Raw genomic sequence first — 25,629 nt, forward strand, 5'->3', positions numbered from 1 at the left:
CTGAAACCAACCATCCATCCATCCATTTCCTACTGCTTGTCCCGTTCAATAATAATCAATCAATCAATGTTTATTTATATAGCCCTAAATCACAAATGTCTCAAAAGACTGTACAAACCACTACGACTACGACATCCTCGGAAGAACCCACATAAGGGCAAGGAAAACTCACACCCAGTGGGACGCCAGTGACAATGCTGACTATGAGAAACCTTGGAGAGGACCTCAAATGTGGGCAACCCCCCCCCCGCCCCCTTCTAGGGGACTGAAAGCAATGGATGTCAAGCGGGTCTAACATGATACTGTGAAAGTTCAATCCACAGTGGCTCCAACACAGCCGCGAGAGTTCAGTTCAAGCGGATTCAAGACAGCAGCGAGAGTCCCGTCCACAGGAAACCAGCCCAAGCGCAGGCGGATAAGCAGCGTAGAGATGTCGCCAACCGATACACAGGCGAGCGGTCCATCCTGGGTCCCGACGAGCGGTCAATCCTGGGTCTCGACTCTGGACAGCTAGCACTTCATCCATGGTCATCGGACCGTAACCCCTCCACAAGGGAGGGGGGGACATAGGAGAAATAGAAAAGAAGCGGCAGATCAACTGGTCTAAAAAGGAGGTCTATTTAAAGGCTAGAGTATACAAGTGAGTTTTAAGGTGAGAGTTAAATGCTTCTACTGAGGTAGAATCTCGAACTGTTACCGGGAGGGCATTCCAGAGTACTGGAGCTCGAACGGAAAACGCTCTATAGCTCGCAGACTTTTTTTGGGCCTTAGGAATCACTAATAAGCCGGAGTCCTTTGAATGCAGATTTCTTGCCGGGACATATGGTACAATACAATTGGAAAGATAGGATGGAGCTAGACCGTGTAGTATTTTATACGTGAGTAGTAAAACTTTAAAGTCACATCTTAAGTAACATGCTTCTTACCATTAATGCGACTTCTCGAACAGGTGGGGTAGAAAACGGATGGATGGATTAAAATGCATGAGAATGTTTTATTTTTAACTCTGTGATTACCAGCGGAATTATTCATTACTTTTCGTGTTAAGCAATGTCAGCTCAGATTTATCTGAGAGCCAGATGCAGTCATCAAAAGAGCCACATCTGGCTCTAGAGCCATAGGTTCCCTACCCCTGCTCTAGCCTTTAAATAAACTCCCTTTTTAGACCAGTTGATCTGCCGTTTCTTTTCTTTTTCTCCTCTGTCCCACTTTCCCTTGTGGAGGGGGTCTGGATGAAGTACATACTGTCCTGAGTCGGGACCCAGGATAGACCGCTCGTCCAGAGTCGGGACCCAGGATGGACCGCTCGCCTGTGTATCGGCTGGGGACATCTCTGCGCTGCTGATCAGCCTCCGCTTGGGGTGGTTTCCTTCTGGCTCCACTGTGGACGGGACTCTCTCTGCTGTGTTGGATCCGCTTTGGACTGGACTCTCACGGTTGTGTTGGATCCACTATGGATTGAACTTTCACAGTATCATGTTAGACCCGCTCGACATCCATTCCTTTCGGTTCCCCTAGGGGGTGCCCACATATGCGGTCCTCTCCAAGGTTTCTCATAGTCATTGTCACCGACGTCCTACTGGGTGTGAGTTTTCCTTGCCCTTATGTGGGCTCTACCGAGGATGTCGTTGTGGTTTGTGCAGCCCTTTGAGACACTTGTGATTTAGGGCTATATAAATAAACACTGATTGATTGATTAATATTATTATTTATAATAATAGTGATGATACAAATATTTGTGATTTTAGATATGATTTGATGATTTTGAATGTTGTATAACATCACATATACAGCTGTATACATTATAATGTTTGTATTTTAAAAGGCTCTTAAATTATAAAAAAAAAATCATCCATCCATCCATCCATCCATTTCTACCGCTTATTCCCTTTTGGGGTCGCGGGGGGCGCTGGCGCCTATCTCAGCTACGATCGGGCGGAAGGCGGGGTACACCCTGGACAAGTCGCCACCTCATCGCAGGGCCAACACAGATAGACAGACAACATTTAAAATATATTGACTTCTTAAAAATCTACACATACCGTATTTTTCGGACTATAAGTCGCAGTTTTTTTTCATAGTTTGGTCTAGGGTGCGACTTATACTCAGGAGTGACTTATGTGTGAAATTATTAACACATTACCGTAAAATATCAAATAATATTATTTAGCTCATTCACGTAAGAGACTAAACAAATAAGATTTCATGGGATTTAGCAATTAGGAGTGACAGATTGTTTGGTAAACGTATAGCATGTTCTATATGTTATAGTTATTTGAATGACTCTTACCATAATATGTTACGTTAACATATCAGGCACCTTCTCAGTTGGTTATTTATGCGTCATATAACATACACTTATTCAGCCTGTTGTTCAATATTGTTTATTTATTTTAAATTGCCTTTCAAATGTCTATTCTTGGTGTTGTGTTTTATCAAATAAATTTTCCCCCAAAAATGCGACTTATATATGTTTTTTTTCCTTCTTTATTATGCATTTTCGGCAGGTGTGACTTATACTCCGGAGCGACTTATACTCCGAAAAATACGGTAATTATCTGTTTACATATTCAGAAAATTATGTGAAATACAACTTATTATCTGTTCATGTCAACGATGATGATTCATGTAAACATCATTGATTTATTTAGTATTATAAATTGACTCCAGGCACAGAACAAATGCGTTTGCGATTGTTGGGCAACAAAAAAGGGGTCGAATTTCATAAACTCCTTTTCTTCCTACTTTTTTTTTTAAACATGGTGTAATGTGAATTTGTAAATATGTATTGATCCATACTGTAAGTATATACATATTTGAAATCAATGAACATCAATCAAACCATGATAATTCAACACATTTATGTAGCGCTCAAAGACACTTTGCAAAAACAATGTAATAATTGAATTGGTAGAAATGGTTTATTAATGGCATCCTGAGGCCAAATAGAGTGAAGTGTTTGACTACAACCAGCAGAGGCACTGTTGAGTCAGTCCTATTTTGTCAGCATTTTAACATTCCTCCACAACCTTCCTTTAATGTAGATATTATTGTATCATTTTTAATAACTGTTAAAAAAAAAGCTCACTTGCCAGAATTTTATTTTGAAATATATGGTAATTTTACAACAAATTGCTGTAATTTAAAAAAATGGGTACCACTGTTACTTTTAGGGTAAAATCCTGCCGACTGAGTTGCCAGTTTTTCATCATAACGTTTTTCTATTTCTATTTTTATTTTACAGTGTTTGGTTGCATGCTTCCTTTTTGTTTTGCACTGTTTCACTTTCTCTTGTTTAGTCATATGAAAGTAAGGAAAACTAATGTTGTCGATCATGAGTCGTGTGTGTGTGTGAATGTGTGTGTGTTTGAAGCAGCAATAATGCAGGTACACTGTTTACATTTAACTCTTGTCTATTTTTACACTGCACAATTTGCACGATTCTCGTCCTTTGGCATGCAAATATTAATATCTAGACTTAGAATTAGATAAACTTTATTGATCCACAAGGGAAATTGTTCCACGCAGTGGCTCAGTTTAAAAGGTTGGAAAGGATAAGCATGGAAAGGATAATGTAAGTATTAAGTAGACAAAAAATATACCGTAGTAGCAATATAAAATATAACATGTATGTAATATTTACATATTATATATACAGTATATAATATATACTGATATATTGTATTATTATATAATATATACAAAATCCCAATTACCATGTAAAATATTACAGTATATGTAACAGCTGCAGCAAAAAACAAAAACAAATGGCAGCATAAAATAGAGAGCAGAACCAGCAGAAAATATACATTATAAACAAAGACAAATATCATCTATTGCTGTATGGCGAGTGATTATACAGCTGGATGGATAATAATTTAATTTAATATCTGGAATCCTCTGTAGACTGAGTCTGTCATTAGTGTGAAATTAAAAAAACTAATTATTCAGTCACCTAAAATTGTCTTGAAGATATTGATATTTATTAACATTTAAATTGTCAACCCAGACAATGTAGTATCAACCTGACCTGTTGGAGACCAACTGTTGTATTATTGTTTACATTTTAAAATGATTGCCTATACATTTTAGATGATATAATAATAACACTACAACTTGATGGCAAATTCAAGTAGCTTTTTAATCATACATTTTTATTCCAGGCATAAAGTAAAAGTACTTTCTAGTCATTTTTTTACCGTCTGGAACCTGATCGGCGTCCTTTCTTCTCGTCTTCTTCAGCTTCTTGTAGTCAAAAAGTCAAAAGTTTTTTCTCGAAGTTTGATTTGTAAATTTATGTGTATATGAAGTTAAGTGTTGACCAAATAGTGAGTGAAGGCTCCCCGTGTGTGTGTTTTATCTGCTTGGTTTGTTGTTGCTTTATGGAAAAAGAAAAAAAAAGTATAATCTCCACTAATAGTGAAAGTATGAATCAGACTGAGACGAGATCAACGATCCATAAATGGAACCTTCAATTCTAGCTGAAGAGCTTTTTTATTCCTGCGCATATTTTTATTTTAGTTTGTATTTGAACATGCTAATAAAGTCAAATTTGATGTTTTACCATATCTGAAAAGGAGTAGGAAGAAGCACAGCTTGTGAAACCATATCAAATGTCTCAGCAATTACTTGTAGTGCGTTTGCTTCTTTTATTGCTTACCAATTTTGTAATAGGGGAAGAAATGGATGCAAATGTGTAGTATTAAAGATTATAACTACTTGAATATGGGAGTAAAGGTTGACAAACATGGTGTGGAGATAAATAAAACATTAAATAGGAGGAATAAGTAACCGTAAGTAAAGTGAGAAATTGTATAACGGGTATTATATGATAAGCTCTCTCTCCTTTTCATACAAGTTGAACTGTGCAAGTGTTTTTTAATGTAACTTTGCATAATCCAAGTAAAATAAACAATTATGATATTTTGTAAAAAAAAGTAAAATAAAAAATAAATCAATCAAGGGTAAATAACAACCGGTGGCATGTAGTTCTTTCAATTTCCCTGTATTTATATCAATATTTATTTTTTTGTTTAGTTTTTATATTGATATTTTAAAGTTATTTTATATTTTCTAGTTTAAAGGTGTAAAACATACACATACAATATGTAAATACTGCGTGCAAATAAACTTTTCAGGTCTTTAAATACTAATACTCTGTCTTCCTTTTTTTCACTTTCTATCCCCTCCTGCTCTGGCCCGGCTGCACCAAATGATAATATAAATACATTTAATTAAGTCAAATTCAAATAAGGCAACAAGAGAAGTATCCTACACTTTTCTTTTGTAAAGTAATTCTGAACAGCCGATATGGACATCTACATCAACTATATGATTTGCCTGAGAAGCTGGACAGAACAAAAAATAAAAAATACTAATACCAGGTACTTAACCAATGAAGACCTTGGTTTTACTTTTCTATTTTTATAGTGTTTAAGTATATTTTTATTTCAATGGAAATGTATAATATGTACATAGAACATGTCTTAAAACTGGAAGGAAAACTTTCACGTAGTGTTTTTTTAATTTTTATTTAATTTAGTTTTTAATAGATTAATATATATATCTTTATATATGTGTGTGTGTGTGTGCGCGTGTGTGTATGTATGTGTATATATATGTATATATATATATATGTATGTATGTGTATATATATATATATATATATATATATATATATATGTATGTATGTATGTATGTATATATATATATATACACAGAATAGTATACATGTGTGTGTGTGTGTGTGTATATATATATAAATATATATACACACACACACACAGACATGTATATATGTATGTGTGTAAATATAAATGTATATATACATATATATGTGTATATATATATATATATATATATATATATATGTGTATATTATTTCCAATGTATTTTTAGTTTTCTAGTTATAATATATAACATATACCTATAAAATGTCTAAATACTGACAGCAAATAAACCTGATACTCGGTTTACAAAAAAAAGTATCTATTGATTTGGATTTTTTAGTATTCATATATTTTAAAGTATTTTCAAATATGTGTTGAAATGTATTAAAATGTACATACAGTATGCAAAATGTTTCATAGCAAACGTTTCAGGCATATGGTTTTGTTATGTAACAAAACTTGTTTTAAAAAAAAGTTTCAACTAATGAAAACAAAGGACGTGTTTTTAAATATTAGTTGTTTTTAATATATACAGCAGATTAAACTATTACATGTATTTCACAATTTAGCTGAAGCTTATTAAAGAATATAACATGTGTAAATGTTGATTTATGCTGACAAATGTGTGGTTTTAAACCTTTGTGCTCATGTCCTCGTCAGATGTTTTTCCACATAAATAAACGTCTAAGTCAGAGTGAAACTTTGATTCTTTGGAGTGATATTACCAGAAGGGCTTGAAGGGAAATTTCTCTCATGAAACGTTGACTTCTCTGACAACCCACTCACTTTCGTTTGGAAAGAAAAAAGACTTTAACCTTTCCAGCAATCTGCAACAACAGGTGCTGGTTCAAAGTATTTATATTGAAGAAATAGTTGATACACAGTTTTTGTTTGGGACTGTGTGTGTGTGTGTGTGCCTGTACCTTCAGGGCCCGTGGATAAAAAGTCCTTTGCTAAAATTTGTACTTTTAGTGATTGTTTATCGTGGCTGTAATTAGATTTGTGATATTTGTGTCATTTTCAAAATGACACTGGTGTCGTTTCGCTCTGTCTCATGTATATTATATACAATCGTACCACACCCACACACACACACACACACACACACACACCTCCTAATATTGCAGAAACTGGTTGAAATTATGAGTCAAACGCGAGCATTTAAATTGTGTTTGACCCTGGAATTTCTCAAATAAATGTTAAACCTTCATCTAAAGCCTATAAATTATGAGTGTATTTTAACATGGTTTCCTCTGTACTAGTGAGCTTGCTATAATTCTAACTTTATTATTATAAATAGTTTATTTACGTGCCGTGTCACATGTTAATTATAACTTGATTATTATGAATAGTCTTATTTGTGTTCTTTTTTTTGTATACATTGTTTTGTTTGTCAGCCCGCTCCATTGTGTGCATGGGTGTCTCACGGGCCACAGCATTAGGAACAACGGCTAAGAGTATCCAACACAAAAAGCCATTCATATAATTTGTATTGTCACTAATTCCTTCAATATGTTTGTTATTTAACACTTAAAGCTGTGTCATATATTTTGAATAACTTGTTGTGTTTTTAATATGAAACATTTTATCAGATCATGGCTATAGTGTGTGTGTGTACAAATTTAACAATGCATGTTGTGTAGTTATTTACTATTTGTATGTGTGTGTGTTCGCAATTTGCTGTTTGTTTTTCTACACGCTCTACGTGCACTTGTTTATTTGTGTTTGGTCTTTTTTTTTCTGAAAGTGTTGACTTTGATATTGCAGTTGTGGACGGTGTGTACGTCATCCAGTCATGTACTTGCTTATCCACATATTTTCACAAGACATCAGTAGTTCTCCGTGTACAATTTGAAATTTTATTTCTACCCGATGGATGTATGAATACGAATGTGGCCGTTTTGTGTTCACTGTACTCATGTGTGTGGGTGGGTGTTTGCGGTTTTGTTTGTTTCTTTAAAACACCTTGTCATATAGCTTGCAATTCAAAATTTGACACTTTCAGCGTTTTTCATATTTACTCAGCTATTAGTGAATACATTTGGACATTTGGCACTACCTGTTAGTGTCAGAGTTATTTGTTGATGAATCCCAAGATGCAGAGACGGAGGCAGGCATAGAATATGAAAACATGATTTAATTAAAACTAAACAAGAACAAACAAAAAGCACGCACGTGGGCGGAATAACAAACTAAGGGAGCTAGCACTGGAAGCTAGAAAACAAAAAGGAACTTTAGCATGGAAGCTAGTGGATAGCAAACAGAAAAACCGGAAAAAACTAATGCTAACAGAAACAGCTTACCGCTACGACGACCAGGACAAAATGTAGCACGGCAGGTAGTAGCTGTAACAAAACGACATGACAGGTAGCACGACAAGAGCAACATGTGGCAACGACAATACAATGATCCAGCAACTGACGCAAGACAAAGGAAGTACAAATAGGAGCCGGCTGATTGGCAACGGGTGTGGCCAGATGCCAATCAGCCGCAGCTGAGGGGGAACACAGCACTCAGGGAACAAGACAGGAAGCTGACAAATTAAGAGCACTTGACAGGAACTAAAAGACAGGAAATACTGAACACAGGAAACAGACAAATGCAGAGGAAAAAACTAAAACATAGACAAACTGTCAGGGGCAAGCCTGACAGTTAGAGCTGTCATTATCCTAGCACAACTCTTTAGCGCCGCTCTAGTGGCTCCCTGGAGCATTTTTAAAAAAGGATTGAAAATGGGACACAAACATTACACAAACATTCCTAATTGTTAGAAAGCCCACTGTTTAATACAGTGGTTTTCAACCATTTTTCACTGATGTAACCCCTGTGAACATTTTTTTGTCTATTTCAAGTACCCCCTAATCAGAGCAAAGCATTTTTGGTTAAAAAAAACAAAAAAACAGAAACAGATAAAGAAGTAAAATACAGCACTATGTCATCAGTTTCTGATTTATTAAATTGCATAACAGTGCAAAATATTGCTCATTTGTAGTGGTCTTTCTTGAACTATTTGGAAAAATATATATAAAAACAACTAAAAACTTTAAAAAAAAAATAAACAAGTGATTCAATTATAAATAAGTAATCATCAACTTAAAGTGTCCTCTTTGGGGATTGTAATCGAGATCTATCTGGATTCATGAACTTAATTCTAAACATTTCTTCACAAAAAGAGAAACACCTTCAAGTTACCCCAGGGGTACACGTACCCCCATTTGAGAACCACTGGTTTCACGGTGGAAGAGGGGTTAGTGCGTCTGCCTCACAATACGAAGGTCCTGCAGTCCTGGGTTCAAATCCGGGCTCGGAATCTTTCTGTGTGGAGTTTGCATGTTCTCTCCGTGAACGCGTGGGTTCCCTCCGGGTACTCCGGCTTCCTCCCACTTCCAAAGACATGCACCTGGGGATAGGTTGATTGGCAACACTAAATTGGCCCTAGTTTGTGAATGTGAGTGTGAATATTGTCTGTCTATCTGTGTTGGCCCTGCGATGAGGTGGCGACTTGTCCAGGGTGTACCCCGCCTTCCGCCCGATTGTAGCTGAGATAGGCGCCAGCGCCCCCCGCGACCCCGTAAGGGAGAAAGCGGTAGGAAATGGATGGATGGATGGATGGTTTAATATGTTCAATATGAGTATTTGGTGAATATCATTTTGTCCTTCTAATTTCGGCTGTTCTTGAACCCACCATAGTGTGGACTGTGATTCAAAGGTTTGTTTACATGTAAAATGTTCCACTCCTTCTTTGTCTCATTTTGTCCACCAAACTTTTAATTCTGTGCGTGAATGCACAACGGTGCGCGTTTTGTTGATGTTATTAACTTGTTGGAGTGCTAATCGGGCTATTTAGGCAAGCTGTATGTACATATTGCATCATTATGCCTCATTTGTAGGTATAATTGAGGTCATTCAATTTCCTTTACTTTTATCCGCTTTGTATATAATTCAGTTTTGCATGTCTCATGACACATCTGTAGTAATTTAAAGTTAAAGTTAAAGTTAAGTTAAGTTATTAAAATAAGTATGTAATATTTGCTGCGTTTCAGATGTTTGTGTGCCATGTTGTTCCAGACCACAGCAAACCTGACCTAGCTTGCCAAAGATTGTAATACATCTATTAAAATAAGAAAGCCTGCCATTTCCTTTAACTTGGACACACACATCTATACCTTTGGCCAATCTAAGCCAGTAATTTCCAGGAGTTATCTCACCTTCCAAGTAGCCTCTCTTTTACTAATGTTTTCCAGTGTCTTAAAAATGTGTGGGATAAATATTACATTTCAACATTTCTGTCAACGACGATTTGCTTTAACCTGCGACACATTGTCATTTTGATAGTAGGCTATTATAGCTAATATAGACACCTACATCATGTGTTGCATTCATTCTAAAACTTAGATACGGCTTTTCATTCTTTGCAACTCCAGACAGATTTGTTTTTTAAATTTTTGGTCCAATTTTGGGTTGCTGATTCCTTTCGTAGCGTAGTGTGACCTGCACTGGGCTGGATTTAGGGTTGTAACTAACGATTATTTTGATAGTCGACTAGTCCAAAAGGGACAAGCGGTAGAAAATTGATAGATGGATGGAAGAGTCAACGAATATCTTAAGGATTAAAGCGTACACATACTTATTGGCGCCAATTTTTCCATTGACTTTTTCCATTGCCGATTAATGCATTAAAATGTAATATCGGAAATTATCGGTATCGGTTTCGAAATTATCGGTATCTCTTTCAAAAAGTAAAATTGATGACTTTTTAAAACGCCACTGTGTACATGGATGTAGGGAGAAGTACAGAGAGCCAAAAACCTCAAAGGCACTTCCTTTGCGTAACGGCCCAGTCACATACTATCTAGGGCTTTTCACACACACAAGTGAATGCAAGTCATACTTGGTCAACAGCCATACAGGTCAAACTGCGGGTGGCCGTATAAACAACTTCAACACTGTTACAAATATGCGCCACACTGTGAACCCACACCAAACAAGAATGACAAACACATTTCGGGAGAACATCCGCACCTTTAACTCCACCCACCTCAAGCTCCTCATGCTCTTTCGGGGAGAGCATGTCCCAAATTCCGAGCTGCTTTTTTGAGGCATGTTTAAAAAAAAAAAATGCACTTTGTCACTTCAATAATAAATATGGCAGTGCCATGTTGGCATTTTTTTCCTTAACTTGAGTTGATTTATTTTGGAAAACCTTGCATCCAGTGGGGCATCATAACAAAATTAGCCATAATAATGTGTTAATTCCACGACTGTATCGGTTGATATCGGAATCGGTAATTAAGAGTTGGACAATATCGGAATATCGGATATCCGCCAAAAAGCCATTATCGGACATCTCTAATCTCTAATTGTCACCGACAATTTTTGTTAAATGGTAAATGGGTTATACTTTCTACCTTCAAGGTACTCAAAGCGCTTTGACACTATTTCCACATTCACCCATTCACACACTGATGGCGGGAGCTGCCATGCAAGGCGCTAACCCCGACCCATCAGGAGCAAGGGTGAAGTGTCTTGCCCCAGGACACAACAGACGTAACAAGGTTGGTAAAAGGTGGGGATCGAACCAGGAACCCTCACGTTGCTGGCACGTCCACTCTCCCAAACCGCGCCACGCCGTCCCCAATTGTCAACAATGTCGACTAATCGTTGCACCTCTAGTTGGTTTTCGGGTCTGTATTGCATACAATATGTCATTCTTCAGTTTTCTGTTTGTGCCCCCTGTTGAACAAAGTTTGGACACCTGTCATCATGAAAAAAAAAAAAAAACATGAATACAATATTGTTACAGTGTTACAAATATATGTTCCGTATGATTGATTTTCTTAAGTAAAATTGCTAAATTTGCATATTATTGTTCAATTACAGGGCGGAGAACCGAAATGGGAGCTGCAGGAGCCGAGCTGACCGACTGATTTTTGCAAGCCTTCATAAAACAGGTAGGACAGCGTGTGTCTGTTTGGTTGTCAATACCATGTTTGCATTAACATTTATCACACACCATTAGGCTGTTGAATGTATTTCATGTAAGTGGGGGATTACTTGTCTTGCTAATTGAACAATAAATTGCAGATTGATGTCATGCTGTGTGGTGCTTGGTGTTCTGCCTCACTTTGAGGGGGGGCTATGTTGTACGGAGTGAAATTACTGCCAAAACTCCACAAACTCAAAAACTTTTTTCACAAAAGCCAAAAAAATGTTTCAGAAACTCAAAAAAACGTTTCATAAACCCCAAATAATGTTTCCACAAACGCCAAACAATGTTTCCACAAACGCCAAACAATGTTTCCACAAACGCTAAACAATGTTTCCACAAACGCTAAACAATGTTTCCACAAACGCCAAACATTGTTTCCACAAACGCAAAAAAAATGTTTCACAAATGCAAACATTTTTATTTCCACAAACTCGTCAAAAAGTTTCACAAAGGCAAAAAAAAATGCTTCAAAAATGCAAAAAAGTTTCACAAAGAAAAACAATTTTTAAAAATGCAAAAAAAATGTCTCACAGACCCAAAAAATTGTTCACCAAGGCAAAAATGTTTCACAAACTCCAAAAAATGTTTCACAAACGTCAAACAATGTTTCCACAAACTCCCAAAAATGTTTCACAAACGCAAAAAAAAGGTTTTACAAATGCTTTTCACAAACTCTAAATTTTTTTCCCAAAACTCCAAAAAATGCTTCACAAATGCAAACATTTTTTTCACAAACTCTTAAAAAATGTTTAACAAAGGCAAAAAAATACTTCACAAATGCAAAAAAATGCTTCACAAACTCAAAGTAATATTTTAAAAAGGGAAAAATGTTTCAGAAGCTTAAAAAATGTTTCTCAAACTCAAAAAAATGTTTTACGAACTCACATTTTTTCCTCACAAACTCCCAAAAATATTTCACAAAGGCCAAAAATGCTTCACAAATACAAAACAAAATGCTTTACAAATACAGAAAAATGCTTCACAAACTTAAAACATTTCACCAAGGCAAAAAATGTTCCTTCAACGCTAAAAAAGTTTCACAAAGGCAAAAAAGTTTCACAAAGAAAAACATTTTTTAAAAACTCCAAAAAATGTTTCACGGACACAAAAAATGGTTCACAAAAGCAAAAATGTTTCACAAACTCCACTTTTTTTTTTCTCACAAACTTCAAACAATGTTTCCACAAACTCCAAAAAATGTTTCACAAACGCAAAAAAAGTTTCACAAATGCTTTTCACAAACTGTAAAAATGTTTTCCCCAAACTCAAAAAATGTTTCACAGAGGCCAAAAATGATTCACAAACTCAAGAAAATGTTTCACAGAGGCAAAAACATGTTTCACAAATGCAAAAAAATGTTCACAAACTCAAAGTAATATTTTGCAAACGCAAAAACTTTTTACCAGCTTAAAAAATGTTTCACAAACTCCAAAAAATGTTTTACAAACTCACATTTTTTTCTCACAAACTCCAAAAATGATTTCACAAAGGCAAAAAATGCTTCACAAATGCAAAAAAAATGCTTCACAAACTCAAAAAAATGCTTCACAAACTTAAAACATTTCACAAAGGCAATAAAATGTTTTACTAAGGCAAAAAATGTTTCTTGAACGCTAAAAAAGTTTCACAAAGGCAAAAAAGTTTCACAAAGAAAAACATTTTTTAAAAACTCAAAAAAATGTTTCACAGACACAAAAAATGGTTCACAAAGGCAAAAATGTTTCACAAACTCCAATTTTTTTAATCACAAACTTCAATATTTTCACAAACTCCAAAAAATGTTTCACAAATGCAAAAAAAGTTTCACAAATGCATTTCACAAACTCTAAAAAATCTTTCACCAAACTCAAAAAAATGTTTCACAGAGGCCAAAAATGATTCACAAACTCAAAAAAAGGATTCACAAACTCAAGAAAATGTTTCACAGAGGCACAAACATGTTTCGCAAATGCAAAAAAAACGTTCACAAACTCAAAGTAATATTTTGCAAACGCAAAAACTTTTCACTAGCTTAAAAAATGTTTCACAAACTCAAAAAAATGTTTTTCGAACTCACATTTTTTTCTCACAAACTTCAAACATTTCACAAAGGCAAAACCATGTTTCACAAAGGCAAAAAACGTTTCTCAAACGCTAAAAAAGTTTCACAAAGGCAAAAAAGTTTCACAAAGAAAAACATTTTTTAAAAACTTCCCCAAAAATTTCACAGACACAAAAAATGGTTCACAAAGGCAAAAATGTTTCACAAACTCCAATTTTTTTCCCACAAACTTCCAACAATGTTTCCACAAACTCCAAAAAATGTTTCACAAACGCAAAAAAAGTTTCACAAATGCTTTTCACAAACTCTAAAAATGTTTTCCCCAAACTCAAAAAAATGTTTCACAGAGGCCAAAAATTATTCACAAACTCAAAAAAAGGATTCACAAACTCAAGAAAATGTTTCACAGAGGCAAAAAAATGTTTCACAAATGCAAAACAATGTACACAAACTCAAAGTAATATTTTACAAACGCAAAAATGTTTCACAAGCTTAAAAAATGTTTCACAAACTCAAAAAAATGTTTTACGAACTCACATTTTTTTCTCGCAAACTCCAACAAATATTTCACAAAAGCCAAAAATGCTTCACAAATTCAAAAATATGCTTCGCAAACTTAAAACATTTCACAAAGTTAAAACCATGTTTCACAAAGGCAAAAAAAAAAAACGTTTCTTAAACGCTAAAAAAGTTTCACAAAGGCAAAAAAGTTTCACAAATATATATATTTTTTTAAACGCAAAAAAATGTCTCAGACACAAAAAATGGTTCACAAAGCAAAAAAATGTTTCACAAAATCTTTTTTTTTTTCACAAACTTCAAACAATGTTTCCACAAACTCCAAAAAATGTTTCACAGACGCAAAAAAAGTTTCACAAATGGTTTTCACAAATTGTAAAAAAATTTTTCCCAAACTCAAAAAAATGTTTTGCTGAGGCCAACAATGATTCACAAACTCAAAAAAAGGATTCACAAACTCAAGAAAATGTTTCACACAGGCAAAAACATGTTTCACAAATGCAAAAAAAATTTCACAAACTCAAAGTAATATTTTGCAAACGCAAAAACTTTTCACTAGCTTAAAAAATGTTTCACAAACTCCAGAAAAATGTTTTACGAACTCACATTTTTTTCTCACAAACTCCAAAAATGATTTCACAAAGGCAAAAAATGCTTCACAAATGCAGCAAAAATGCTTCACAAACTCAAAAAAATGCTTCACAAACTTAAAACATTTCACAGAGGCAAAACCATGTTTCACAAAGGCAAAAAACGTTTCTCAAACGCTAAAAAAGTTTCACAAAGGCAAAAAAGTTTCACAAAGAAAACATTTTTTTAAAAACGCAAAAAACTGTCTCACAGACACAAAAAATGGTTCACAAAAGACAAAAATGTTTCACAAACTCCAAAAAATGTTTCACAAACTTCAAACAATGTTTCCACAAACTCCAAAAAATGTTTCACAGACGCAAAAAAAGTTTCACAAATGCTTTTCACAAATTTTTAAAAAATGTTCCCCAAACTCAAAATTATGTTTCGCAGAGGACAAAAATGATTCAAAAACTCAAAAAAAAGGATTCACAAACTCAAGAAAATGTTTCACAGATGCAAAAACATGTTTCACAAATGCAAAATTTTTTTCACAAACTCAAAGTAATATTTTGCAAACGCAAAAACTTTTCGCTAGCTTAAAAAATGTTTCACAAACTCAAAAAAAATGTTTTACGAACTCACATTTTTTTCTCACAAACTCCAAAAAATATTTCACAATGGCCAAAAATGCTTCACAAATACAAAACAAAATGCTTCACAAATAAAAAAAATGCTTCACAAACTTAAAACATTTCACAAAGTTAAAACCATGTTTTACAAAGGCAAAAAACGTTTCTTAAACGCTAAAAAAGTTTCACGAAGGCAAAAAAGTTTCACAAATATGTATTTTTTTTTAAACGCAAAAAAATGTCTTAGACACAAAAAATGGTTCACAAAGGCAAAAATGTTTCACAAAATCACTTTTTTTTTCACAAACTTCAAACAATGTTTCCACAAACTCCAAAAAATGTTTCACAAACGCAAAAAAGTTTCACAAATTCTTTTCACAAACTCTAAAGAATGTTTCCCCAAACTCAAAAAATGTTTTGCTGAGGCCAACAATGATTCACAAACTCAAAAAAAGGATTCACAAACTCAAGAACATGTTTCACTAATGCAAAAAAATGTTCACAAACTCAAAGTAATATTTTGCAAACGCAAAAACTTTTCATTAGCTTAAAAAATGTTTCACAAACTCCAAAAAATGTTTCACAAATGCAAACTTTTTTTCACAAACTCTTAAAAAATGTTTAACAAAGGCAAAAAATGCTTCACAAATGCAAAAAAATGCTTCACAAACTCAAAGTAATATTTTAAAAAAGGCAAAAATGTTTCACAAGCTTAAATAATTTTTCACAAACTCAAAAAAATGTTTTACAAACTCACATTTTTCTCACAAACTCAAAAAATTATTTCACAAAGGCCAAAAATGCTTCATAAATGGAAAAAAATGCTTCACAAACGCAAAAAAATGCTTCACAAACTTAAAACATTTCACAAAAGCAAAACCATGTTTCACAAAGGCAAAAAATGTTTCTTAAACGCTAAAAAAGTTTCACAAAGGCAAAAAAGTTTCACAAAGAAAAACATTTTTTAAAAACTCCCAAAAAATGTTCACAGACACAAAAAATGGTTCACAAAGGCAAAAATGTTTCACAAACTCCACATTTTTTTTCACAAACTTCCAACAATGTTTCCACAAACTACAAAAAATGTTTCACATACGCAAAAAATACTTTTCACAAACTGTTAAAATGTTTTCCCCAAACTCAAAAAATGTTTTCACAGAGGCCAAAAATTATTCACAAACTCAAAAAAAGGATTCACAAACTCAAGAAAATGTTTCACAGAGGCAAATAAATGTTTCACAAATGCAAAAAAATGTTCACAAACTCAAAGTAATATTTTACAAACGCAAAAATGTTTCACAAGCTTAAAAAATGTTTCACAAACTCCAAAAAATGTTTTACGAACTCACATTTTTTTCTCACAAACTCCAAAAAATATTTCACAAAGTTAAAACCATGTTTCACAAAGGCAAAACACGTTTCTTAAACGCTAAAAAAGTTTCACAAAGGCAAAAAAGTTTCACAAATAATTGTTTTTCTTAAAAACGCAAAAAAATGTCCCAGACACAAAGGCAAAAATGTTTCACAAAATCAATTTTTTTTTTACAAACTCCAAAAAATGTTTAGCAGACGCAAAAAAAAGTTTCACAAATGCTTTTCACAAATTCTAAAAATGTTTTCCCCAAACTCAATTTTTTTTTTTCGCAGAGGCCAAAAATGATTCACAATCTCAAAAAAAAGATTCACAAACTCAAGAAAATGTTTCACAAAGGCAAAAACATGTTTCACAAAGGCAAAACAAATGTTCACAAAGGCAAAAACATTTTTCACAATGCCAAAAATGTTTCACAAACAAAAAAATGTTTCACAGACGCAAACATTTTTTTTCTAAACATCTTTTTCGCAAACGCAATTTTTTTTTTCTCAAACGCAAAACAAAGTTTCAGAAACTCTAAACAATGTTTTACAAATGCAAAAAAATGTTTCACAAATGCAATAAAATGTTTGACAAACTATTTTTTTTTCACAAATGCAAAAAAAATGCTTTATAAATGCAAAAAAAGATGCTTCACAAATTTATCTGAAATACTTTGAAAACTAGAAGTGTCCGGATCTGATGTTGATAGTAGCTATCGGTGTGATTAAAATAAAAATAAAAATAAAACACTCACAAGGTTGGTCTTGTCTTCTTTTTTAGTCGAGTCATGTACAAAAGGTAAACATGCTAGGCTATGGGCTACTGGGAGCTAGCAGCTACACAACAGATAAGCACACAATAGCCTACAAGCTAGTCAGGAATAATGAGTGTCTTTAATTGAACAATATTGCAGTTGAAAACAGCACTTTTGTTTTTATTAACAAGTATCAAATCATTATAGTTGTGTAGTACTTGCATACTAAGTTCCCAAAGCAGAAGAGTGTTAGAAAGTATCCAGTAACAAACATGTCCGCATCATGCAACTTACTGCATCATCAATCAAACCTTATTTGTATAGCACTTTTCATCCATATAAAATGTAGGACTAATTTATTTTACATTTAAAAAAGTTTTAAAAAAAACTGTTCCTTCCACCCTCATTACATAGTCCCAAGTTGAGACAGTAGACCCCCCCCCCTAGCCCCTCCCCCCACACACATGCACACATAATAAAACTCATGTAAAAACATATGTGGATGAGCACGGAAGAACCATGAGTTTGACTTAATGAATTGCACCAAAAATTAATCACAGTACCACTCAGATTGCATTTAAAGACAGCGTGAATCCATTCCCGATGGTTAATAATAAATAAATAAAAAGTATGTATGATTACTGATGATATCGGTATCAGCCAATATTCAAGACATCAATATTGATATTGGACTAGAAATGAAAAAGTGTATCAGGACACCCCAATTTAAAGAAAGAGTTTTAAAACAATTGTCCTGCAAAATGTGTAAGAAACAAAAAATAAGACCACAAATATTATATTATTGTATATAACCTGTATTTATAGCACAAAAATGTAAAGTTGAAAAATAAAATCCTGCTAAGTCGGTAAGTCACCTGACATGAACCTTGTCACTGATCAACGTAAAACATCACTTTACTTTGAAACAAGTTGCAATCACACTCTGTGTGTGTGTGTGTGTGTGTGTGTGTGTGTGTGTGTGTGTGTGTGTGTGTGTGTGTGTGTGTGTGTGTGTGTGTGTGTGTCATCGTTTGCATGCACGTGGACGCGCACGTGAGCCAGGCGTCTGACATTTACACATTCAAATGAGCCGTCTGAGGCGACACTCGTACGCGACAGCGTGGCGTCGTCCCAAGTGCCACCTCGTCACTTTTTGATATACATGTCGTTTTCACAGGTGGCGTTTCCTCTATGTGTTAAACGTGCATACAAATAAAAATAAAAATCACCATTGTTCTTAATTAAATGTTGTTTACGTGTTGGTAAACAACCCATTTGTTGTTAGTTACAGATTTGTGTGTCCAAGTTAAAAAAAATGTCAGGCCGTCTTCTTTTAATGGATTTATTACAATCTTTGTTAGCTGGGTAACGTTTGCTGTGGTCTGGAACAATATGGCACACAAACAACTTTTAGAAATGCAGCCAATATTACATACAGATAATGTCATTAGACATGCAAATATAAATTAAATACACAGAGGACATAAGTAAAGGAAATTAAATGAGTTCAAGTTTCCCTAAAAACGAGGCATAATGATGCAATATGTACATGCAGCTGGCCTAAATGGCATGTTAGCATCGATTCGCTTGCAGTCATGCAGTGACCAAATATGCCTGATTATCACTTCGCACAAGTCAATAACATGGACAATGCTCACCTTTGTGCATTCACGCACAGCATAAAAAGTTTGGTGGACAAAATGAGACAAAGAAGGAGTGGCATAAAACACGTCCCTCTGTGGCAGCGTCGGATAAAGTTGTACGTGTAAACAAAGTACGGTGAGTTCTAGGTCTGTGAATCTTTGGGTGTCCCACGTTTCGATTCAATGTGGATTCATGGGTCACGATTCGATTCAAAATCTTTTTTTTTTTTCAATTCGACACGATTCTCGATTCAAAAACAATTTTTTTCTCGATTCAAAAGGATTCTCTATTCATTCAATACATAGGATTTCAGCAGGATCTTCCCCAGTCTGCTGCCATGCAAGCAGAGTAGTAGATTTTTGTAAAAAGCTTTTATAATTGTAAAGGACAATGTTTTATCAACTGATTGCAATAATGTAAATTTGTTTTAACTTTTAAATGAACCAAAAATATTACTTATTTTATCTTTGTGAAAATATTGGACACAGTGTGTTGTCAAGCTTATGAGATGCAATGTGATGTAAGCCACTGTGACACTTTTTTTTAATTTTTATAAATGTCTAATGATAATGTCAATTAGGGATTTTTAATCACTGATATGCTAAAATTAAAACTAATATTGACACTGTTGTTGATAATATTCATTTTAGTTTCACTACTTTTGGTTTGTTCTGTGTCGTGTTTGTGTCTTCTCAAATGCTCTGTTTGTTGCAGTTCTGAGTGTTGCTGGGTCAGGTTTGGTTTTGGAATTGGATTGCATTGTTATGGTATCGCTGTGTATTGTTTTGTTGGATTGATTAATACAAAATAAAAAATAAATAGATTTTTAAAATAGAGAATCAATTCTGAATCGCACAACGTGAGAATCGCAATTCGAATTCGAATCGATTTTTCCCCACACCTCTGGTGAGTTCAAGGACTGCCAAAATGAGTAGGACAAAAACGGCGCTCGCCAAATATTCTCATCAGTGAAGCATGTTTAATACAAACGGTGGGATTTGTAACAATTAGGAATGTTTGTGTCATGTTTGTCCGCCTACCACATTTTTTTTTAATTGATCAAGTTTCATACATTTTTGAAAAAGCTCCAGGGAGCCACTAGGGCGGCGCTAAATAGCCACATGTGGCTTGCAGACCCCAGGCTTAGGGCTATCTGACCATCACTTAAATATGTCCTGACCTGTTGAGTTGACATGCTTATATCAATTGACAACAACCGTCTTATTTCGGTTATATTTGCGTTATAGTTTGGATTGTGCCTTTTTATGTTTAGCTCTGAGCCTCCCCAGATTTCCTTTAATAATGTTTCATTTTAACACATTCTCTCCACTGCAGAAAAATACTTTATATCATCACAATACAAGTTGAGAGGCCACAGACTGATGGAGTGCGGTTCCCCAGGTGGGTCAAGTTAGCTCGGGGCTACTTGAGCGTCACAAGCCTATACTATGACAAGTCGACACTCTCATATTTATCAACAACCAATGGTTGATTTTGGTTATTTTATTTTAGGGCAAAGTTTTTTTTTCGTTTTGATCTCTGAGCCTCCTCAGCCTTCCAGTTAGCAGCTAAGTTTAAACAAGTAATGTAACGTGTATACCGTATTTTTTCGGAGTATACGTCGGACCTGCCGAAAATGCATAATAAAGAAGGAAAAAAACATATCAGTGGGGCAAAAAGTATTTGGTCAGCCACCGATTGTGCAAGTTCTCACACTTAAAATGATGACAGAGGTCTGTACTTTTCATCGTAGGTACACTTCAACTGTGAGAGACAGAATGTGAAGAAAAAGTCCAGGAATTCACATTGTTGGAATTTTAAAGAATTTATTAGTAAATTATGGTGTAAAATAAGTATTTGGTCACTTCAAACAAGGAAGATCTCTGGCTCTCACAGACCTGTAACTTCTTCTTTAAAAAGCTCTTCTGTCCTCCACTCGTTACCTGTATTAATGGCACTTGTTTGAACTTGTTATTTGTATAAAAGACACTTGTCCACAGCCTCAAAAAGTCAGATTCTAAACTCCACTGTGGCAAAGACCAAAGAGCTGTCGAAGGACACCAGGAAAATAATTGTAGGCCTGCACCAGACTGGGAAGAGTGAATCTACAATCAGCAAGCAGCTTGGTGTGAAAAAATCAACTGTGGGAGCAATTATCAGAAAATGGAAGACACACAAGACCACTGATAATCTCCCTCGATCTGGGGCTCCACGCAAGATCTCATCCCGTGGGCTCAAAATGATCATGAGAACGGTGAGCAAAAATCCCAGAACCACAAAGGGGGACCTGGAGAATGACCTGCAGAGAGCTGGGACCAAAGTAACAAAGGTTACCATCGATAACACACTACGCCGACAGGGAATCAAATCCTGCAGTGCCAGACGTGTCCCCCTGCTTAAGCCAGTGCATGTCCAGGCCTGTCTGAAGTTTGCCAGAGAGCACATGGGAGAATGTCATGTGGTCAGACGAAACCAAAATAGAATTTTTTGGTACAAACTCAACTCGTCGTGTTTGGAGGAAGAAGAATACTGAGTTGTATCCCAAGAACACCAAACCTACTGTGAAGCATGGGGGTGGAAACATCAGGCTTTGGGGCAGTTTTTCTGCTAAGGGGACAGGACGATTGATCCGTGTTAAGGAAAGAATGAATGGGGCCATGTATCGTGAGATTTTGAGCCAAAACCTCCTTCCATCAGTGAGAGCTTTGAATGGTTGACCAAATACTTATTTTCCACCATAATTTACAAATAAATTCTTTAAAATTCCTACAATGTGAATTCCTGGATTATTTTTTTCACATTTTGTCTCTCACAGTTGAAGTGTACCTATGATGAAAATTACAGACCTCTGTCATCATTTTAAGTGGGAGAACTTGCACAATCGGTGGCTGACTAAATACTTTTTTGCCCCGCTGTATAAGTCGCACTGGAGCATAAGTCGCATTTTTTGGGGAGATTTATGTGATAAAACCCAACACCACGAATAGACATTTGAAAGGCAATTTAAAATAAATAAAGAATAGTGAACAACAGGCTGAATAAGTGTACGTTATATGAGGCATAAATAACCAACTGAGAAGGTGCCTGGTATGTTAACGTAACATATTATGGTAAGAGTCATTCAAATAACTATAACATATAGAACATGCTATACGTTTACCAAACAATCTGTCACTCCTAATTGCTAAATCCAAAGAAATCTTATACGTCTAGTCTCTTACGTGAATGAGCTAAATAATATTATTTGATATTTTTCGGTAATGTGTTAATATTTTCACACATAAGTTGCTCCTGAATATAAGTCGTACCCCCGGCCAAACTATGAAAAAAACTGTGACTTATATTCCGAAAAATATGGGATATATTCTCCGCTGCATAAAATTATACATTATCTGACGTAGAACCCTGGGAGGCTATGACTGATAGAATGGAAAATGAGTGAGGTTCCCTTGTCGGGGTAACGTTAGCCTGGAGCTAAATGTCGCACAGCTTTGTCTCTGTCTTTTACAATAAAGTAATCCCGACTGCTGTTACTAGCCTGTGGTTATAAATGGTAAATGGGTTATACTTGTATAGCGCTTTTCTACCTTCAAGGTACTCAAAGCGCTTTGACACTATTTCCACATTCACCCATACACACACATTCACACACTGATGACGGGAGCTGCCATGCAAGGCCCTAACCACAAACCATCAGGAGCATGGGTGAAGTGTCTTGCTCAAGGACACAACAGATCGTGACGAGGTTGGTAGAAGGTGGGGATTGAACCAGGAACCCTCAGCTTGCTGGCACGGCCACTCTCCCAACTTCGCCACGCCGTTAATACGTCTTACTGAACAACTGAGCTAAATTTCAAGATAGAGGATTTTAGTCCCAGATGGCGTGGCCTCGTGTTCCCACCCTGTCTGACTGATTTACCGATGGCGATGATGATTGATCGATCCCCTCCACTTTCACTAATTAATACAGTGAGTAGGGTGAGAGGAGGGGGTTGCCAAACAACCTGACCAGCACTGTTAAAAGATTTTAAGGAGGATAAAATGATAAATCACGTCAGTCCGGTTGCAACATTCTCTCTATTGCTCCATTGAGTGTGAGTTTAGGGAAGTGCTGGTTCCTCTGCTTGAAAGTGTGGAGTCACTTCATGCAATCTGATGGTCATCTTGTGTCACGGAACGACAGTGCGTTTATTTAGTGTATGTTATCGGGATTGTTTGTTGCAGCTGCATGAGGTCACCAAAACATTCCGAAACACACGATCGTGCTTCTTTTATTGATTAATGTCACTTCCTGTGAGATTTCAAGACGTATGGAAGATGATGTGTGCAGGTCTGCATGACACATGGTTGGAAGTAGGGCTGGGCGATATGGCCTTTTTTTATTATCTCGATATTTTTAGGCCAAGTCATGATACACAATATATATCTCCATATTTTGCTTTAGCCTTGAATTAACACTTTATGCATATAATCACAGCAGTATGATGATTCTATGTGTCTACATTAAAACATTCTTCTTCATACTGCATAAATATATGCTCATTTTAAACTTTCATGTAGAGAGGGAAATCACATTAAGTCAATTGACCAAAACTGTATTTATTAAAGCGGCACAAACATTCATGTCATTTCCAAAACAGAAAATGCAAGATTGTCAGAGATATTTTAAAACAAGCTATGAGTGCACTTTTGTGCATGATGTCACAAAGATGACATATCAAAACAACACTAAATTAAAGTGCACTTTTTCTACAGAACGCCACAAATTGTTTAAAACAAATAAAGTGCACTTTTGTGCATGATGTCACACAAGATATTCCAATATCTGTCGAATAAAAATGAGCTGCATAATAGGAAATCGCCTTATGTTGTTCACTATTTTTTTTCATACGGTGTTAATGTGGAAATGGTTGCCTCTGCATTTTGTTGGTGTGGCACCGAATGGAGATGTTGACATGCGGAGTATGCACTCTTCATTCTCTAGCAGGTGACTTTTCAAATGATGCTACATATTAGCAGTAATGCTACATTTTGTAGCAACAGTTTTGCCCCACACTTGACAAAATACGGTTGTCTGTTCGACATATTCCCACTTGAAGCCAAACCACAACCAGACGATGGACCCCCTGCTGTTTTTCGTGGGAATGAATTCTTCCTTCGTTACAAGATTCTCACCTTGTTTCTCTCGCATTACCACTTGAACCACAGCTAACGTTACCCATGCTGCTACCTCTCTGCTCTGCGAGGGCGTATACGTATGTGGCGTATGTAAGAAGGTGGGCTTGCTGTCTGTGAGAAGGAGAGACAACAAAGAGTGGGAAGAGCCTGTAATGTAATGCCAGCAGCTAAAAGCAACGTATACTCGAATTTCACGATATACCGTATTTCCTTGAATTGCCGCAGAGCATATAGTATGCACCTGCCTTGAATTACTGTCGGGTCAAACTCGCTTCCCAAAATAATTAGCGCATGCTTAGTATTACCACCTGGTCAAACTCGTGACGTCACGAGTGACACTACCGCTGTCATCATTTTCAAAATGGAGGAGGCTGATTTCAATACCGGTAATTTGAAATCGCATAAAGGGAAGAAGATTAAGAGCTATTCAGTAGGATTTAAGGTCCAAGCTTACATCACACTCAAATTTTTACTGCATGCCTTTGGTAAGTAAAATAATTGGCGCATGCTTACTTTTACTGCATGCCTTTGTTAAGCGCAGGAGTGAGAAGAAGTTTTAAATTAATTAGCGCCCCGGCGGCAATTCAAGGAAATACGGTAGTCCTTTTCTATATTGCACAGAAGTATATCGATATATCGCCCAGCCCTAGTTGGAGGCTAGTATAGGTAATAACATTTGTTTATGTATCATGAAGGGATGTAACCATTACCAGTGTTAATGATAAACCATGGTAAAATTCCAGACGATACAGGAGTATTTAAAGGTGCACAAAAAAATCGATTCATATCCGAATCTTGATTATTTTTATTCATCCAGATTATAAATTTATAAAAAAATTTTTTTGTAAGAACACATTTTTGAAAATACTTTTTAGGACATGTCCATGCAAACAGAAGGAACATTTTTAACCTGTAACCTGTTAATGCAAAGTTAAATTGTAGATTTTACACCCAATAATACATTGCGAGGATTAGGTTAAATCGAGAATCTTGTTGAATCGAGGATTGAATCTGAATCAAATCGGAATCAAATCGAATCGTTAGGTACCGAAATATCCACACCCCGAGCCGTATTACCATTTCAAATTTTTATTATTTTCATTTGTAACAAAAATTATTAATTAACATTTTTCCTAAACCCTAACCCAATTGTTGGGTAGCGAGGACTCCCTCGAGGACATCCCAAAAATACCTGTTTCTCAGAGCGGTACTCAGTTGTAATACACTTTTCCACCACTTGTGGCAGTAATGACATTATTAAACAAACTGAAGAAGT

General features: G+C 35.5%; 1 protein-coding gene across 1 annotated transcript in view; it reads left to right on the forward strand.

Annotated features, from left to right (window-relative positions):
• arhgef33 (Rho guanine nucleotide exchange factor (GEF) 33) overlaps positions 1 to 25,629 on the forward strand; it is a 312,937-nt gene that overhangs the window by 64,218 nt on the left and 223,090 nt on the right. Inside the window, exon 4 of the mRNA XM_061911264.1 lies at positions 11,550 to 11,620. The gene's annotated coding sequence lies outside the window, so the exon portion shown is untranslated. The remainder of the gene's footprint in view (positions 1 to 11,549; positions 11,621 to 25,629) is intronic.

The sequence above is a fragment of the Nerophis ophidion genome, linkage group LG09, assembly GCF_033978795.1.
Source record: "Nerophis ophidion isolate RoL-2023_Sa linkage group LG09, RoL_Noph_v1.0, whole genome shotgun sequence".
Classification (NCBI taxonomy): domain Eukaryota; kingdom Metazoa; phylum Chordata; class Actinopteri; order Syngnathiformes; family Syngnathidae; genus Nerophis; species Nerophis ophidion.